General features: G+C 42.7%; 1 long non-coding RNA gene across 1 annotated transcript in view; it reads right to left on the reverse strand.

Moving 5' to 3' along the window:
* The window catches only part of LOC137861123 (uncharacterized), a 183461-nt gene that overhangs the window by 146483 nt on the left and 17769 nt on the right, over positions 1-19209 (reverse strand). Inside the window, exon 2 of the long non-coding RNA XR_011099398.1 lies at positions 16467-16604. This is a non-coding gene — a long non-coding RNA (uncharacterized lncRNA). The remainder of the gene's footprint in view (positions 1-16466; positions 16605-19209) is intronic.

Below are 19209 nucleotides of genomic sequence, written 5' to 3' on the forward strand. Positions count from 1 at the left end.
TCATGGCATATTTCTGAGTGTCAAAATAAAAGGTTTTAATAGGAAGGTTGTAGTTTCAGGATTATTTAGATCTCCATGTGACAAAACTTCTTAATATTTCTGTCTAGTGTTTATAGTCCAGTCTTAGTGTTCCTGGAGAGTCTTATGCAATACTCATACCCTACCTACCCTCTTGGTCTGATTTCCTCAATATCACTGTGGATGGGATGTGAATCAGCTAATTAGCCATTAGAAAACAGCACAGCAAGAACCTTTCAACCCTAATCTCCTTCTGTGTAATCTGTAGTAGTAACTGGTATTTAGTTAGACCAGAGCTCTCCCAACTTTCTATGTAGTTTTCAAGATTTACTCACACTCCGTGTGACATTTCTCTCCTAAAGGTCTGATTTACCTGGAATCTGAGATGCAGAGCTGTGGAAGGAGGAGAGCTGACATCATTTCAAGCCTCTCGAGTAGTAGCTAGTAACTCATAGCTGTATGTCAGACATAAAAAAAACAAAACACTATCATGGTTTCAGGAAAGTTGGTGGGCCCTAGCTCTGGGAAAAGGGCAGAAGCACAGTTAATTTGTCCTCTTGTTTACTACTTAATCTCCCACTTAAGTCATCCAGTGAACCAAAACCACTTTTTATATGAATTAAGTAACTACCTGCACACCAAAAATAAGAGTGAAATGAGATGTTGCAGAAACCCAAGCTGAGGCACTATAGCTACAGATACACCTGCCAGTGAGAACATTTGTACCAACTCTCTGCCAGCCCTGTCTCAGCGAGGGTGGTTCCCTGCAGCCTCCCGCAGTGCCTTCAGAGCACAAACACTGAGCCGCACCTCTGTTAGGTACTCCAGAAATTCCCCTTCCCTAGCTAGGATCACTTCCATCTTTTAAACACAGCAGACTGCACAAGCAAGTAGCTAACGCAGGTCTGCATTCGCTGATTACATTTTTTTGTGTTGCTGCTCCAGTTAATCATCAGCAGCATTTTTTCGGTATCACCCTCTTCATACACTGTCAATTAATCTTCTTTCATCTATGAACTTGCTTTACCCTATTTCTCTTCTTCCACAAGTGCCAACTTACACTCATCTCTAGCCTAAAAAAAAAAAAAACCTCTTATTTATAATCTGGTTGGCCTTAATCTGCTAACTCAAACTCACACTGAATGATTTGTTCTGCAAAAGGTGGAAAACAACTTTTATGCTTCCACAAGGAATATAAGCTGTTTTGTTCTATGTTGATAATTTATCTGCATCAAGTCCATTGATCTCTGTGGGTCTGAGCAGGTTACAGATCCCTGATACACACATTTTTTTTCCTCTGAAGTGTCTCTGGCTTAAAGAAATTTATCTCTCTCACTTGTTCATTTTACTACTTGACTTCAATCAAAACTATCTCCACTGAAGTCATTCTACAGATTTCATTTCTCTACTTAAACACACCATCTATCTTCACTCGTACCACCTCCCTCCTCCTACTCATTTAAATGGGCTGTTTTACCAGGGTAGATTAATGTCACAGTCGTCTCCCTTGATTTAAATGCTGTTTGATTATATCTGTCAGGATATACTTCTCTCTAAGTATGTGTTCTTGTCTGATGTGTTAATCTGATGGAGTAAATGGGCCTAGAGACATGGTCTAATCACTGCACAACACTAAATAGTTAAAGCAAGGTTCAGACCTCCAGGTACAGGCTTGTCAGTATTTGTTATCCCTGCGGGCAGTGGAAAGCATGCCAGAGTTTGATGATATAATGGCCAAAACACAAAGGGAAAGTAATATTCTTCAAGGCTGAGGTGGCCAGCAAATACCACGTTTGATCCATTTTGACATCTCTTTTTACCATTCCCCCTCTTTTTAAGCCAGCCTTAGGAAAAGCTGCTTTGTCTCCAGCAGAATTTCAAAGCTGGAACATCAGCCATGAAAGCTGCTTTTTTTTTTCCTCCCCTTATTTTATTTTTTATTTTATTTTTTATTTTTTATTTTTTGACCTATGAAGGAAATTTCACTGTATGGCCAGTGTCTCCCTTTCCAGTATTTCCCAGGTGAGGAAAGTTAGCTGGACCACGGTATCACCTCCAGCACAGGTAGCTTCACGATGACAGGAAAAAGAAGAGTAAGATGGTGGGGATCCAAGAAGCCCACAAGGAACTTAGAGCAAGGGCTCACGGTTTAGACAAGTGTCTAGATCTTTTTGCAGTGGTTCAGATCCCTCCTTCAGCATTTCACCTTCCTTTTGGCTCTTCTACAGATTCTTTGAGACCTTTTGAATCTCTAACTAAAATTGGATATTGTTTCCATACCAACTGCTTTTCTAGAGAAGAATCTCTGAAGAGGTGGTAGAACTCCTTCATTTGCTTAAAACTCCATAAATTTGGGAGTTTATTTTAATTCCAGAATGGAAAACAGAACTTTAAAAATTGCAGTTAAATGAAACTTTAATATTTTTTTCACATTCTGCTTTATTTTTTTCCTAAATAATTGAAATAAGGTTTTGAGATGATCACTTTAATATATATATTTTTCAATCTGAAAGTAGACTAATGAACTTATTATTTTTTCCCCCTATCTTGCATTTAAACTAAGGTGACAGAAGATTTAATCTAGTTAAGAAACATTTCCAGGAAGAAAAAACTTAGAAAATTAATGGCAAAATTATTCTGAGAATATAAGTGGGGACTCAACATCATTGAAACCTGCAAACTTAAAAAAAAAAAAAAAAGTCCCAAATTGAGCTAGGTCAAAGCAATACACTGTACCCATTTTGGATTAGTTCTCTTTGGAAAAAAAGGCTTAAATGTATAAGAAAGCTTTCTGTCTCTTGATGCCATCTGCCCATCAGAGCTGTACGCCTGCCTCAGCTCTGTTCCGTGCCTGTTGCTGTGCTTTGTGTTAGTGAGGTTCTTACCTTCACACAGGAATTTTTGGGATTACTAGCACTGACTTTAGTTTTCCACACCTCAGCCCAGGGCCAAACCTATCGTAAAAAAGGAGGAAGTAACCTAGAGAATAGACTTCTTCCCCAAAATAAATACATCAGATAAGGATGAAAGTCTTCTCTGCCAGAGAAATCTTTCCTCAGCAACCCAGATTTGTGATAGCTCATATATGAGGAACCAAAGGAAATGCTGAGCAGATAGGTGCTGGCATTATGAAGGCTTCCTAATAATGCTAGATAAGCTAATTTTTTTTTCTTCACTGCAATTTTATGACTAAGCATAACACTTCTTATGAGTGATAGTGGAACAGAACTATAAAGCTGACAGCATAACATACAGCTGCGGTCCAAAAGACTGGGAGATAAATGCATGAGGAGAGAAGAAAGCTAGTCTGGGGAGGAATTGCTCTAGAGCTCTGCGATGAGGGACTGGTTAAACACTTTTGTGGCAGTTACACCCAATATCAGGTGTACCTACTGCTGAAGTAACCAAGATAACGGCCTCATATTTCTATAGCACCTTCATTCTAGATGGAGCATTATTTATATAGCACTCAGATGGGGGCTAGATGTCCCCTATAGGAATTTACAATCTCATTTTATTCATGATGTTCAGTTACTGTGGTGAAAAGAGCTATTTATATCCAGAGACAGAGAAGTAGTTAGAGTAGCAAACAACAGGGGATTGCAGTGCAAGAAAAAGAAGCCAAAAATCAGGATCCCCCAGGGTTTACTCACTGGAAACTTTGGGATGACTTTTTCCAGCTACAAAAATCACTTACTTTGGGATTAACGATATGTCATGTACTTGATACCAGTACAAATCCTTCCTATGCCCATTCATGTTCATACTCGCTCCTCGTATTCATGTGCATTGAATCAAGCCTGATCCAGGGGACAGCAACGTCCACAGCAATGCAGGACTGTGGTTGTATGTGCACCAAAACTATTGGTGCACAGATCCCAGCAACATTGGCACAAAGAGCACTTCAGCCTTGGAGAAGACAGTTCAGAGATGGGAGAGCTGGTGGACCTGCTGCAGAGAGGAAGTGCCAGCACTGTGCCACCTGAACTACACAAGGGAAGAGAAAGAAGTGATATTGCACCTAACGTGCAGGGTTGCTGTTCGCACCCTTTGAACTTATGTTTTATGTTTCATTACCCACAATATCAAAGTTTCCCAAAGCCACCTGTAACAGTACAAGTAAAATGTTTTCTCTTCTGTCTCCTGAAATGAATTATTTTTAGCTGAAAAGGTTTATTGATGCGATAAACACGAAAGAAAGAGCAACTCCTAATTATATCCCTATAAACTAAGGTTTGTGGCAAGCAGGATAAATGCATGGAATCTGAAGGGCTATAAAGAAAGACCGGGAAGGATCCTTCTCTCTGCTAAGAGCAGCTTAATGGCAGCAGCAGAAGTATTGCGAGAGAAAATCCTTCAGCAACAGGAGTAGCAGCGATTCCCCACTTATTCTGCAATTACTAGATTTGACGATGGCATGCAGGAGACCACTTATCCATCAACTGGTTTTCATCCTCATCAGCCCATCATGGTAATGGAGTAGTGGTATTTGCAATGCCAGTGTACAGTAATGATCTCTAGTTAGCGAACCAGACTTAGCATTAATTACTCTGTTGTCCCCACAGAACATTGCTACAAAGGTTTTATTATCCCTACTGTCAAATCACCACCCTACTCCCTTCAGCCTTCAGTCCCTCCACATGCAGGGCCCCATGCATCCAGCATTACGTTGTTAATGCACATATACAGTGAGATAATCACAAGCTCAGTATTACTCATGAGCATCACTTGTGCCTATTTTGAGACAAACCATAAAGAAAAAAGATTGTAGCTGAGTATGCAGACACAAAAATAATATTTTTCAACTGAGATTCCATGGCTTTAAATCATGTCCCACAAAATATTTTTTCCTGACTAATGCTCTAGCTTTGTTCTTTACACAAGTATTGATTGTGTACATAAGATAATAAGTGCTGGAAGAAAGTTTTTAGAATTGTTCGTCTAGAGTCAAAGGTGGATGTTTCCTAATCAAAATAACCACGCATGGAGAAATGGATGAAAAGAAAACAAACGCAGCCATTATCCTCACTCCGCTCCACGAACAAAGTGCTGGGCTGAGCCAAGCTCTGGTATCGGTTTTCTTTGCTTAATGAAAAGGTTTCCCGAGATGTAGTCCTTTCTGCTTCGCTGTGGATTGACAATGCATCCTGACCTAATGGCTGCTGATTACCGTTTCCATTATGCAAGGCTGACAGAAGCAATATTTCTCCCAGCCACAACCTGTTGCTGCGCACAGAACTACTGTAGTGTGAACTGTATCACAAAGGCCTTTTCATGTTATGTCCCTCGTGCGGCTTTGAGCCACCAGAAGTCCCCTCATGTGGCCACAGGAAGACCCAGAGGCTGTCCTGCCATCCTGTCCTAGGACACCCCTCAGGAGTAGAAACAGCACCATTGACAAGCCTTGGTTCAGCATGAAAACCAGACAAGAAATGTCCTGCACTTTGGTTCCCTAAATAAGCCAGAAATGAAGCGAGTGCCACAAAGGCGAGGCTAACCAGGTAGGAAGTCCTCAGCTCCTCCTGCTCTCCCCAAGGCTTCACCCAAACGCTACTAGAACTGGCACAGGAAACCACATCCTTCTTGCAAAAACAGAGGAGAAAAATGTAAATGGTATTCACTTGTAAACCCTGTCTCTACCCACCAGCTATTTTCATCTGGAGGATTTGGGTAGAGCCCAGGCTGCGTGAGCTGGGCCTGCTCTCGGGGGCACTATGCACAGCTCCACTACAGGCTCCTCACAAAGCAGCTTACGTGCTTTATGTTTGTCAATAACATACATCGGTGAACTCTTCATCATTTACATTTCATTGCATAGTAGCTAAGACCACTTCGACACCACACAACAGGCTCACTTTGCTAGGTGCAGTTCAGACGGCATTTCCTGCAGGGGGTTCTGACACCAAAATAAAGAAAGCTTTTTTTCAAAGAAAGTGTGAACTACCATGGCTTTCAGCAGTGGTGCAGGGAGGTCTGAGTCAGCCCAAGGAAACGGCAGTCTCTGCTCCACCTCAAACCACTCACAGCTGCACCACGCACCTCCCAGAGATGGCAAAGTACTCGCTGGAATATCTTCTGCTTTATTTTATTTTTTTGTACGTCCATTTGCTCTCTGCTTGTCTTATATTTACTCTAGCTACCTGCTCTCAGAAAAAATGGGGACCAGTATGCCAGTACGGACATATGTTCCTATAGCTACGTGAACTACAGGTTTCCAGATTTGGCATCGCAGGCAATCCATTTCCACGCCAGTGAAAATGCAGTGAGGAGAGCCTGCTGCCCTAAACTGGCCCAACAGCAGCAACCTGTGGCTTCCTACAACTCCACGCAGCAGGCTGCTGTGAGGCGACAGCATCCTGCCCATCTCACTCAGAGCGAGCTCTTCCCATGGCCCTGCTTCCCTCTCTGCAGGCACCTGGCACGTCTTCGGCACCCAGAACCTCCCCTGGGTGTCTGCAGCCCTTATGGTCACTGGGACGACATCCAGTGTACAGAGGCTTCCTATTTGAACTACAAAAGGTGGAAAAGGAAACAAACAGACAAAGTGACCTCTTTAAAAATGAAGTAGAGGCATGAGTAAAACCACAGCCCTCCCAAGCTCTGTGCCACAGATTTGTTCCTGCAGCTGTCGACCACAGCTTGACTTCAAAAGCCCGTGTGGGTGAATGAGAGGCAGCCCTTTTTACCTTCCTTTTGCTATGCATGACAGTCCTGGTGTAACTCACACACCCCTGGTGCATCCCTGTCAGCTGGCTCGCTCTGCTACATAGGGTGCTTCTATTTGTATTTACCAGCTTACCTGATGTGCAGGACAAATAGTTTGGATTGTGAATTATTCAGCATGCAGTATGTGGTGAATGTGAATTGTAGTCACTATTCTTGAGCTACTGAGATACTACATGGATGCTGTGTAGGAAACAGCAACAGATACATCCGACAGATATGCCTGCTGCACAGGTGTGCCTCACCATCACTGTGCAAAGTTGCACACTCTTCTAAAACTGACTGGTTGTGGCTCATGCCACGTGAATGTCTTTGCCAAAGGAAACCGTGCTCACAAAACAATTGCAAAAGGCATGCAGCCACACTGGCATTTGCATATTTGTATGCTTCATTTAAAAGAGTCTGCTGTGGCTTGTTTTCCAGGCAGGGGTAAGTCATTTTTTCCTACTTCTTCAATTTGCAGCAACTTCACTCTTCTTCAATTCCCTACAGTTTTCTGCGAGCACTGCTGCTGCAATACTTTTCCATTTAGATGAAAAAATAAGTTGCACAGCCCTTTGGAAACTGTTACCACAGGTATTCAGGAAATAGCTGGCAAGAAGAACGCTGTGGTTCATATTCCCTCTGGGCAGCACAAGATTGGCACAGTGCGTAACCAGGCCAAAAAACTCATAAATACAGATGAAAAGAAAATTCAGCATAATCCTTTTCCAAAGCTGATCCTTAGTACATTTCTGAGTTGACAGGCCGTGTTCATGCCTGGCTGTCTGCTGACATTATAATGGCTGATAAGACATTGGCAAATTAGTAGCAGGGAATGATCAAGCAAAACAACTTTTGCCTCCATGAAGCATCCTTAGCTGTGCCTGAAATAGACCTCCAGTTGCATCTCATGTAACCTTAGCAGAAAACTTCACCACCTAAAAGCTGCAGCAACCTCTGAAACAGAGCTGGAAAAAAATATTGTACCTACAAAGAGTACTGACTCAATGAACAAAGTCATTTTGCAAAAAGACATTGATTGCAGCAACAAGAAAAATCAGGAAACTGTATTGTGGAAACATACTGAATATCTTGTGTATGAGGTGCTAGCAACCCACCTGCCAGGCTGACTGCCCACCAGTCTGGAGCCCCACCTTCCCAAATCCCATTTTCCTTCATTTCTCCACAACTCAGGCAGTAGGTCCCAGGCACTGAGTGCTACCTGGCCTCTGGTTAAGCAGGAGTTTCCCCAACACTTCATAGCAGCCTGTTTTCTGACTTTCCCACAAGAAATGCAGGTTTCAAATAGGAATTTCAGTTCTAGTTAGATTTGAGAGTTCCTTGTTTGCTGTAGATGCCCATATATCCACGGGATAACATCTGTAGATGCCCGTATCTCCCTCTGACTGAAGGCCTATTGTACTGGGTTTCAGACAGCAGTGTAATCTAACTTCCAACTTCAGCCCCAGCTGCGCCATGATTTTGAGATCTTGGGGTAGAAACTATAAATTCATATTTCCTGAAGTACAGCTCTTGGCTTTTAACCATAGCCCTCTGTGAAAATCCAAACACTCACAGGATGTATGATCTCTTTTGTAAAGTATTGCTGTAAATACCTATTGCTTGTCGTTGCCTCTCTGGGGCTGTGAGGAAACCTTTCTAATGATGCTACCCAAAAAGCAAGTCAGTACAAACCTACGCAGGGCTATGACAGGTCTATGAGCCTCTGCGTGGTCACGCTGACTTAAATGGCAGGATTCCAGCTGACTTCATGGGAAGCTGAATGAGGTCAGTAACGAAGGTTGCAAATTTAGGTCTGGTTCAGACAGAAAAGTTCAGAGACATGTCTAGATCCATTGACTATGTGAAATCATCAAGGCTTTTGTACTTTGCCACCGTAAGAGTCTTGAAAATGAGGATACTGCAAGAATAAGCCTTCACACGACACTTGCAGCTACACTGAGAATTGAAACAAGAAAGGCAAATAAAAAAAAAAAAAAAGGAGGGCACTGGGCATAGAAGTGAATACAATCTCAAAAAGAGGGACATTTTTCTCTTGGCGGATGGATGTTCATCTTTATTTCGCTCCCTTTATGGCATTGGCTCTTTTCATCAGGAAAAACAGTACGCTCCTCGCTGCTTGCTCAGAAGCTAGCCTTGGTCCAAATCACGATCCATCTTAACCACGTATTATTAGTTACGTGTCTATTGCGATCGGCTCCACTTCTCAACAAAAGGCTTCTGCTCCCTTATTAACGATATTTCATTGCTGCATAGATGTAGAATGACAAAGGCATACGAAATAACGAACAAGGCAATGAAAGCCCCTTGGATTTTCCTATTCTACCTACAGAACAGGGCAAGAATAAGGACATTTCGTGAAATTAGAAAGGCTGCAAAGTCTGATATGGATTAAAGGAAGGACTTTTCCTATTGAACATAGTTTATAACCAGCCTGTGAAATTAACTGCTGCCTACTCAGAGCTCAGGAAGAATGACTTTTTTTTTTTTTTAAAGTGTGGAATCCTGCCGTATTCATGCCCTCAAAGCACATTTTGAAATAAAGTAGTAAGAGAACATTTTAGTTGAAAGCAAAAGATGAAACAGGAGGAATTGGTCTATACATGGCTCTTATGGGAGCTGTTGGTTGTTTTCTGTCCGGATTAGGCTTAACAACGCTCATAAAAGGAGGCTTAGAAAAGGATCCTTGAGAAGTAGATGGAGACAAGAAAGCTACTGACAAAGAGGGAGAGGCCAAAGAAGGAGGAGTGAGTTGCAGAGTCAAGCAGCTGAAGACCTTCAGAAATCTGGGGGGGATTTCTGGAATAGGATGGGCAGCTCTATCCCACAACACGAATGATATCTGGGGCAATTCAGCAGTGCCTTGCTGAGCAGGGGCACATCAGCAACAACAGCCCAAGAGGCACTGAGCTGGCACTGCCTGCCCCAGCCTGGGCAAGGGAGATGGGGAAGCTGGGTGCTGAGCCCCTGCCTGCCAGGACACAGCCGGGTGGCTCTAGAAGCAGGGCCAATGTTTGCCAGGCACACAGCCCAAGCTCCACTCTGCTCCCTTGACAACGCTGCTGGTCACAACCCTCTTCCTCCACTGGCATAAGCTGCTGTCCTGCCTGGTCTCTTTGCAGAAATAGCAGTGGCACAACACAAAGACCATGCTGGACTTCTGCACCAGCTCCTTTCTGTAAGCCAAAAAAATCGCAGGGTATATTACTCAAAGATTCAAAAGCTCATTGCAGTAGCCTATGGTCCACTGGCAAAATTAAAAGCGATAAGGGATGTTAATCTTCATGCTCCAGGGTATAAACTAATTACCATCTGGAGTCAAGAAGAAGCTTTCTTCTTTATACTGATACAGCCTTTTATTGTTGCCTTGGAAAATGATGAGTTTGGAAGAGGTTGCTCCTCTCTCTGATGCATTGACCTTTGTCAAAGACTGGATTCTCAGCTAGTGGATCAATGGCCTATTTTAGGATGACATTCCTGTGTTGATATATCACCTTCCATCCAAATACAGCCATCTGATTTAATATCCATTAGCAAGGTAATGCCCCAGAGGCTTGTATTTGTCAAACTGTTTACCCTTTTTATTCCAGAGATTAGTGCAATCTTACATGCAAAGTGCAAGCAAGCATATCCACTGCTCCATGACCCGCCTTTCGTCTGAAAGGTCAGTGGTCCCTCCACACCTCCTGGAGGTGGCGGTGCTGGTGGCACTCGTACAGACCTCAGCCTTTTATCAATGAGCAGCGCGGCACGCCGGCTCGCTTGAGCCCTCGCTGACACCCACAGCCCCTGTAATTCAGTCTGACAGATTGAGGCCGTGTTCCAGATCTCACAAAAGAAGCAGAGGCGGGTATTGATTTTTCTGTTATTGTTGGTGATTTGCTGCTTCATTCCTCTAACAAATGTAAAAATATATATATATATAGTAAACAGGAAGGTCACAGCTGCAGGTTGGCAGAGCACACGGTGCTCTTTCCCCTGTTATTCTCTTCTGCTGCTATCTTTCTGATTCAATGGGTACACTCCACAGACCTTGAGCAACGACACTGGATAAATATGAAGTAACAGCCCTGACGATGCTGACAACCCTGCAGTCCCTCTGGAGTCTGGTTCCAGGTGCGTTCCACGTTGCAGCTTTGAGTAATGCTCCTGAATCACAACTCAGAATAATGCCTGTACTGGTATCTTCTCCTGCACTAACTCTGGCGTGGAGATAGCCTCCAGGTTCATTTGGTGATGAGGCCTCTCAGCTTGTTATGCTCAGACTTAACCCCACTGGCCTCAGGTGTCCAGTCACCAACACACCGAGGCTCTGCAGAAGGGCCCAGGCCCACGCTGAGTGCAGGGCCTGCCATGGATGTGCTAAATGCTGCTGGTCACGTACCTGGCTTCTCCAAGCACCATGTGGATGTGTCTCATCTCAGGTACACACCTGTCCCACACAACCACAGCACTTGCTTAGCGAGGCGCACATCTTGCAACACCCGTCCCTATGCATATAGACACAAAGGTATCGGTTCCCCAGTAAAATCAGCAGAACAAACATCTTGATTATTTTCATAAGTTATTACATTGATCCCTGTGCTTTTAGAAGCTCTCTAATCTCCAAGCATACAAAGTAAACAAAATAAACACTAGAAACATTTGGGAGTCTGTTTTTTCTTTCGTACATCATCCCAAAGTGACCAGGTTTCCCCTTTTTGTCAGCTACTGTAGGATAGAAGAGAGGCACACATTCAGGTCTGCGCTTCTGGACAGAGAATGCTTCCATGGGTTAAATTTAGCCATTTGTAGTAAACCTAGGACAGATCCTGAACTTAGCTGGCTTAGAAAATGCTCCCTACAATTTGTGAATGTCACCATGTTAAACAGTGAACTCGGGTTTCTGTTCCTGTCTTGGAGGAGGGAGGTTGGAGCGCTCCCACGTAGCCTAGGAGGAGCAACAGACACAAAACCTCAGGCACTTAACTGCCGTGCTGGTGCCTCTAATGCAAATACAAAATATATAAGGGATTGTTCTTTTTAGCAGCCTTTCAGCCTTTAAGAAAGATAAGTAATATCTCTGTGCTCTGAAGGGAGCCATCTCCACTATCACAGGGCTCTGACAACGAGCTTCCTACGCAGTTTGTCATGCTGAACGCCACGGAGGCTGCCTGAATGCTGATATTGTTCGTGACTTTTTGTTATGTCTCAAGTAAAGATTTGATGTATTTAATTTAGCAAAGACATTGATCAACGGATATAAATCTTTGGATAGGCTACTGATAAAAACTCCTTTAATATCATCCTGATGTCTGTGCTGTGTTAGGCCTCAATAATATTTACATTTTATCCTTTTTATGAGCTCACTGGCATTGCAGTGATGGTTTCCAAAGATTTTTTTCAAAACACAGTAATCTCCTGGGAACACTGGCATAAATCTGCAGTAACCTCATTTCTTCTGGTAGAGATACTTGTGCATGACCAGGAGCACTACTCAGCCCAGGGATTGTGTCATACCTCTGGTTACCAGCAAGGAGAAATTGCAGCGTTCAGCTTACTGCATGTCCTTGCCCTGTCTCTTTCAAATCCTTGGCTTGTTCACAAAAAGCAGCATTTTCCCTTTTCCAGCTGTGATGTCAGTGCTGTGCAATACTTTCCTCTGGCACTGGCTCACAAGGAGCCCTCTGGAGGACGAGCCAGCAAAGAGACCTGCTCCTGCACGGGTCACTGGTCAGAGCGAGGGCAGCAGGCCCACCAAAATCAGCAGTGATGTTTATTGCTTTGCTCATGGCACTGCTAGCTTTCAATTCATCTTATGCAGCCCTGCTCCCATCAGCTGGCTCCACGAGAGCATGAAGGCACATCCCTTCATGGCCCTTTTCCAGTGGGCAGTTAATTCCCACAATGTCGCTGCGTACCTGCTTTACACACCCTGGCCTGGAGGTGATAACGGGTGGGGGCACCGCTTCACCCTGCAGAGATGCTGATTTCTGTGTCACAGAGAGGCTGACACCTCAACAGATACAGGTTGTCAGCAGTCCTGCAGCCCCACTGCAAGGAGAGATGTGAGTGCTGGCTGTTCCCATTTGCTGTGCCAAGGGGTCACAGCAAAGGCTGAAGGCAGTAGGGTCATGGTGTGGGTATAAGCACAAGCAAAGAGTCCCAGCACCGCTGTGTTTGGCCAAAATATTAAAGGAGAGAAAGATGAGAGTGAAAATGGAGGCAGAGATAGCTGAAGCGATTAGCCTAAGGGCAAAGAAAAGCTCTTTGCTAGAGCTGGAAACACAACTCTATCCTCTGAGCAGCTTTTCCATAAAAGAAACGCACGCTTATTTTGACAGCATTTTGTGTACAATTATAACAGTGAACTTGTCACAGTAAATTGCTGTGTGCAACTTGGTTCTATTTTGAATATTGCTTCTTCACAACATGCAAGAAGCCTAGTAGGAGTGCCTTACGTTATTCATGTTACACCTCAGGGGCAAGATAAATAATACATAAATTGAATGAACACCCAGGCACATTAATGGGAAAGGCTATGCAACTTCAACCACCCTATGAACTCTTCCACTTTCCTCACAGAAATTGTTTCTGTCGATATTTTGATTTAAATTGGTCTGAAAGGAAGGAAGAAGGAAAGTTTAATCAGAAGGTTGTCAACAAACTGTGCTCACTTAAGAATTAGTGGACAGTGCCACTACTCACAGCTTGGTGTGCTATGTATCTTCCCTGCAGATAAATGGTTCCAGGGCTTATTTGGAAAAAAAAATCCTCACCACTTTTTTTCTTTTTTTACTTTGGTCTGGAAAAAGTTTGTTGGACTTCTTTTGTTGTATTTTTTTTTCCTGTGTAGTTTTACAAGAAGTAAAAACCTTAAACTGGTACAACATAATATTGATTGTTGCATGATCATCAGGAATAATGCAACGTGCTCTGTTTTGGGAGGCTCAGAGTTTGCTGTTCCAAAAAGTTATGCTAAGTGAAAAGAGGAAAACTATGGAAACATCTTCTGCTGTAACGGATATAATCACCGGCACCCGGTTAATTAAGCAGCTAAATGCAGCTGAAGAGCTGACAGTTCTGCTGTTCAGTTGCACTGTCCTCAGCAGTTCCCACCCTCTCTCCTGCCATGATCCCTTGTTACCTTCATCCCTCTGTGGAACAAGGGCTTGTCTCTCTGTTTAGCTTCTGTAACATCTCCTGTTCCTAATGCAATCAATGGTACCACCATAGCAACACAAAACCAGCCCAGCTTAATAGCTAAACAAACTCATTGTCATGTTTGCAGCCTGCTGAGATTTAGGAGAGTTTAAACTAGAAGAGCCCTTTCTGTCACCCAGCAGTCAAAGGTTGACTCCTGCCTCCATAGGCAGATTTCCACCCTCCTCTGCTGTTCCCACCAGATGCAGGTGAGCAGCAGTTCTAGTCCCCAGCGTCCTTTCCTCTTTAACCCCGATACACCCCATTCCAAGCTCAACACCCATTTTTATGGTGGATAAATACCACTGATCCTTCAGTGAGGCACTTCCTGAAGCTCACCTTTATCTTTCTAGCACTGGCAAGATTTTATCTGCCAGCAACAGGATCCAGCTACGAGTGTAGGAAAATATTGCTCATCAGGGTTTAGTAGAGATTTGCTGACCTACGGAGAGCTTTCCTTCCCAGAGATTATGAAAGACCCAAGGAGGGATACAAACAGGCGTCCACATCAACCATCTTGATAACAGCATCTGTTACACCACGAGATGAGCCTGGTCCAGGAGCGATGGCAGCTGCTTGGCAGCTTGATACCCGGGGTACCAGGCTAGTTTTGGTAAGTGGTCTTCAACAGCATCCCTATGCTTGCTGTTGAATTGCTGACAGTGCCAGCAGGAACTTAAGTATCAGCCTAAAATCCTTGTCAGACGACTGCTGATAACTGATCTCTTGAAAGCCCAGACTACTGTAGACAGTATTAAATGGCTATTCTGTGAAAACACTAGAAACAAGCCAGCAGTGCAGTGGCTGCAAGGATTGGGGTGGCTGGTGCTGGAAGGATGTTACTTTATTTGTGCCTCACATGTCAGAAGTTTGGAAGCAGAGGATGGCAGAAAGTGCTATGTCTGCAACAGTCACATATCGCTTAATTGTACAATGATATCATGAAGACTGCCCAGGTTCTTTTAATTGAGAATTACACTGTTTGTTTTAAATAAAAAAACTAATTCAAGGTCAATAGTAAATACCTGCAAAATTGCAAGAAGCAGAACAGAGGGAGAAAACTAGTCAGAACACAAAAACATTAGAACAGGAAGCAAATTAAGAAGTGCTTATAAGTTGATGGTGTTAAAGCCTGGGGAACAGTAAATGAGGAACACTCCAGTCAGTTATAGAAAGACTGGAATCATTTAGAAGCTAATGGCAGAGACTGTTCAAGCTGACAAACACAGAGTAATGAGGACATTTAAGAATCTTATACTCGCTGTGTGTCTTAAAATGCAGAGATTAAAGAGTACAAAACAGGCAATCTAAGGGTGGTTGATTCCCCCACCCCTTTCTTTTCTAGAAAGAAAAGCAAAATGTCACATCTTTTTTTGGGTACAACTGTGTTAAGAGCATGCCCTTACATTGGGAAGAAGTTTGACCAAAATAGTAAAGTTGCCTACTACATATCAATCTAAGGAGAACAGCAAGTGCAATTTAGAGGGAAATAATATGAATTCAACAGAAGTAGGCATTCTGTCCAGTTACATATTCCCAAAGTTAAAAATCAACATTTTGAGTTCCTTTGCAAAGCTGCCCTTCAAGCACTCAGAGGTCAGGCTTCATTTAAGAGTCAATACACTTAGAGATCATGTGCTTAAATCATCTTTTACAGAGAGGCTATGGATTCCAAGTAGCGTTTTAGAAAATACCATTTTGTGCCCAAACACAATACCATACCAAAGCCATACCACACACATCCTCCTGTTCATCCTGCCAGGCCACAGTTCATATTTAAACATGTTCTATATTAATGCTCAGAGCTTAACTTTCGAAGCTTACAACACACTGGAGCAATGCATTTCTACTCTTATCAGCAGAGTGTTTAATTAAGTGATCTAATCTTCCACTCGTGTCCCGAAATCATGTTCCTTCCAAACAAGACAGATCTTCACTATTACATGGCTCTTCCAAGAAGATCAAGACCAGAGTTACTTTTTCCACACTGGAGCTCTTCAGCCAAAATGAAGAGGTATTATTTTCACAGTATCTTTTACACTGTTAAGTCCCACTCTGAAACCAATTCACACTTCTCCAAGCTGACCAGCCAATGGCTGCATTTCAGAAAGGTGTTCAGTGTCATCTCTGAACGTTTTCAATGCCTCATTAAATGAACCGAACCATGAACGCCACATTTCCAGCCTCGCAGCCATTGCTGGCCTCTAAGCAGTACAATCCCAGCAGTTCGATACAACTAAAATAGTGGTTGGCTGCCATATATTAAATAACATTGGCTATGAATTTTATTGAGCTCCCACAGCATAATGTACTAATTACTTGGCCAACAAACATCATTAAGCTTTTAAAATAATCTTGTACCATTTGGAAAACATGCCGTTCAATGAATACCTTATTAAACACAATTTAAGCATTTCTTTGAGTTCTTAAATTCCAATGGTGAGCACACATTTTATTATAAGACATGAAAAAATCAAATAGAGTAAATGATTAGAAGATACCAGAATCATTAAAAGAAGAAAAAAATCAAGCAGACTTACTTGAACATTCTGGAAACGGTGCTGAAAATTGTCCAACGTGGAGTTTACAGCCATCTTAAAGGCTGGGCAGTTTCAGAATGACATCTGTAGGTGTTTCGTGACCAGCAGATCTGTGTTGCCATGGGAGAACATAAATACCTGCAAATGACAAAGAGGAAACAAAGCTGTTATCAGTTACAGACAGTTTTTTGGACAATTTTTTGAGGATTTCACACTCGTTTAGTTACAGCCTTCCAGGTAGTGAAGGGACAAAGAGAAAAGTCTGTGTTGAAGTCGTGGAGGTAGCTATTTCCCATCTGCTGGTCAGCTTGTCTTGATTACGTGGATGAGAAAACTTGAATCGGAAGAGGGATAATTGAATAAGTCACCTCGTGTTCAGGACAAATTGACAAGAAAGGGTTGTAGTAATGGTTGTGAAGAATGACTGACCATAGAGTGATAGATTAAAAGTAAGAGGAAAAGAGAAGCACAGAATGTAATTCTTACTGAGTCTTCAAAGATCACCAAAGGCATGAAATAAATACACACAATAATGTCTGGTTTCAATTTAAAAGGGAGTCATTGGAGAAAAGATTAAAAATTAAAGCCATATATTGAAATGGAGAGAGAGAACAAGTAGATTTTATGGGTGCGTTCAAGAGGGGAAGTATTATACTAAAAATACAAGAAGATTAAATAGGCTAAGTATGTAACTACCGCTATCACATCATAGTTGGAAACCTCACTGAATTCAGCAGGAGCCCCATTCCCCCCACCAAACGAAAAAGATGCGTTTGACAGCTGTTGGATCATGTTCTCAGTTACCACATACTGACCTTAATACCACTCAGCTTACTCTAACCTGCCAGCCCCGGTAACTATATATGAGACCAGGCACAACTCAAGAGTATCCTGAATGCTTAATATATCTTTTTGCCACTGAAACTCAGTCACTTCTAGGAAAGTGGAATGCCACGCAAAGATCCTATGCTCAAAAGAGTAGGTCAGAAAAACAATATTTTTTCCACAAAGAAATTACAAGAATAAAATCTTCAATTATATTTTTTAGATGTGATTTTTTATTTATTTATTTATTTTTAACCCAACTGACTGAAGCGCACTTGAAACTTTTGTATTTTTGCTTTTTAGTCAAAAAGTCTTGACTGGTTCTACTCTAAAAAAAAAAAAAAAAAAAACACAGAAGTGAAAACTGAAATAAAAATATTAACTGACAGCCCAGACAGCCATGTGGATTAGGCTTCTAACCCAGGATCTGACCTTACCACATGAAAAATATTATCTGCTAAGAAACATCCACACAAAGGACTTTTATTTGCAATATCTTGTCCAGGTAACCCACACCCAACAGCCTTACAATTCTTTGATTTATAAGCTTCAGAAAGCTGAAGGAATGCCTTTTAAACATATTCAAACTGGTGTAAGTCTGCCTGAAATCAATAGGCTGTATTCATTTAGCAGGAGGTTGACTTCACGCCAGTTCTGACTGAGCTGAAGGTCAAACAAGCAGATACTTCAAGCTTAACGTTTGGAAAAATAATTCACTTTTCGTATACATCTCTAAAATTCAATCTTTAGTTCAGGAAGCCGACAGCAGGAGCTGTAGCTGGACAATGGCTAGGCCTTGTTGGTAACACGAAGTTACTCTCCATAGCTTTAAGAGGTGATGCCACCCATGGCTAAGCTCCGATGTAACGGGCTGTCTGGTTTCCCCAGGTGTTTGTGGTTTTCCAACCAGCACAACAGTTTTTGGGGGAAAGGAAGACAGGTGTTCTGCCCTGCATCAGATTTACAAGCTATGGGTATGTTTCTGTGCACAAAACCAAGTTTCATACTACTGCTGCATCGGCAGATCGAGACCAGAGCATCTCAACCCATCACTTATGCTGGAGGAGGAGCAGGGGTTCCTCAGGGAGCACCATGATCGGCCCTTACTTGCCACACTGTCCCTTTTCCCCTTCCCTCCCCTTTACCTGCTTTCGGGCAGCAAAGTTCAGGGCTGCCACGAAGCCTTAAGCCATCTCTGCTGGAAGGCAGTCAGCTTTTCAGGTAGCAACGGGCTTTGCTCTCCACTCAGTACCTTGGCACCACCAGCCAGAAATAAGTGACCATCATTCACAAACCTCTGGCTGCTGGTACTTGTTTGCCTCGCATGCACATGGGAAGGGCAGTCTTTGCCCTGGAGGGTTTACCACCAAAATAGCAAGGAATGGGGATGAAAAACCACAAGTGCCCTGCACCTCATCCCAGGAGATGGGTCCATGCAGAGATCAAACCTGTCCATGGAAACCATGGCTGGTCCCCTGGGCCCTGACATGCACTTGCCTCTCAGCAAGAAGAAAGGTGACCTCCCTCTCTCTTCAAAGAGCAATCCTTCCTAATTATGGCAACCTGAAATTGCTCACTGAATAAGTTTTTTTTGAAACTAGGCCAGATACAGAGGACAAAAACAAACCAGTATACATAGTAATTGTTCCCAGAACGAGTTTCTCCAAATGAACCAATTTTTATGCCATTTATCTGTGCAAGAAGGAAAATACAGCTCACCTGAGTAGATTATAGTGCTGCTGATGGATTAAGACTTAAAGCAAGTCTTGTCATCTTTTATTAGGCATAACATCAGAACACAGCGGTAAAGCACAAACTGCATCATTGCTAGGTAACATCAGACTTTTCAATTATTACTCCAGTCATCATCATGCTGGCACATGTAGAGATTTAAAAGTCAAATACCATAATTATACCC

The sequence above is a fragment of the Anas acuta genome, chromosome 9 (genome assembly GCF_963932015.1).
Source record: "Anas acuta chromosome 9, bAnaAcu1.1, whole genome shotgun sequence".
In the NCBI taxonomy this organism is placed as follows: domain Eukaryota; kingdom Metazoa; phylum Chordata; class Aves; order Anseriformes; family Anatidae; genus Anas; species Anas acuta.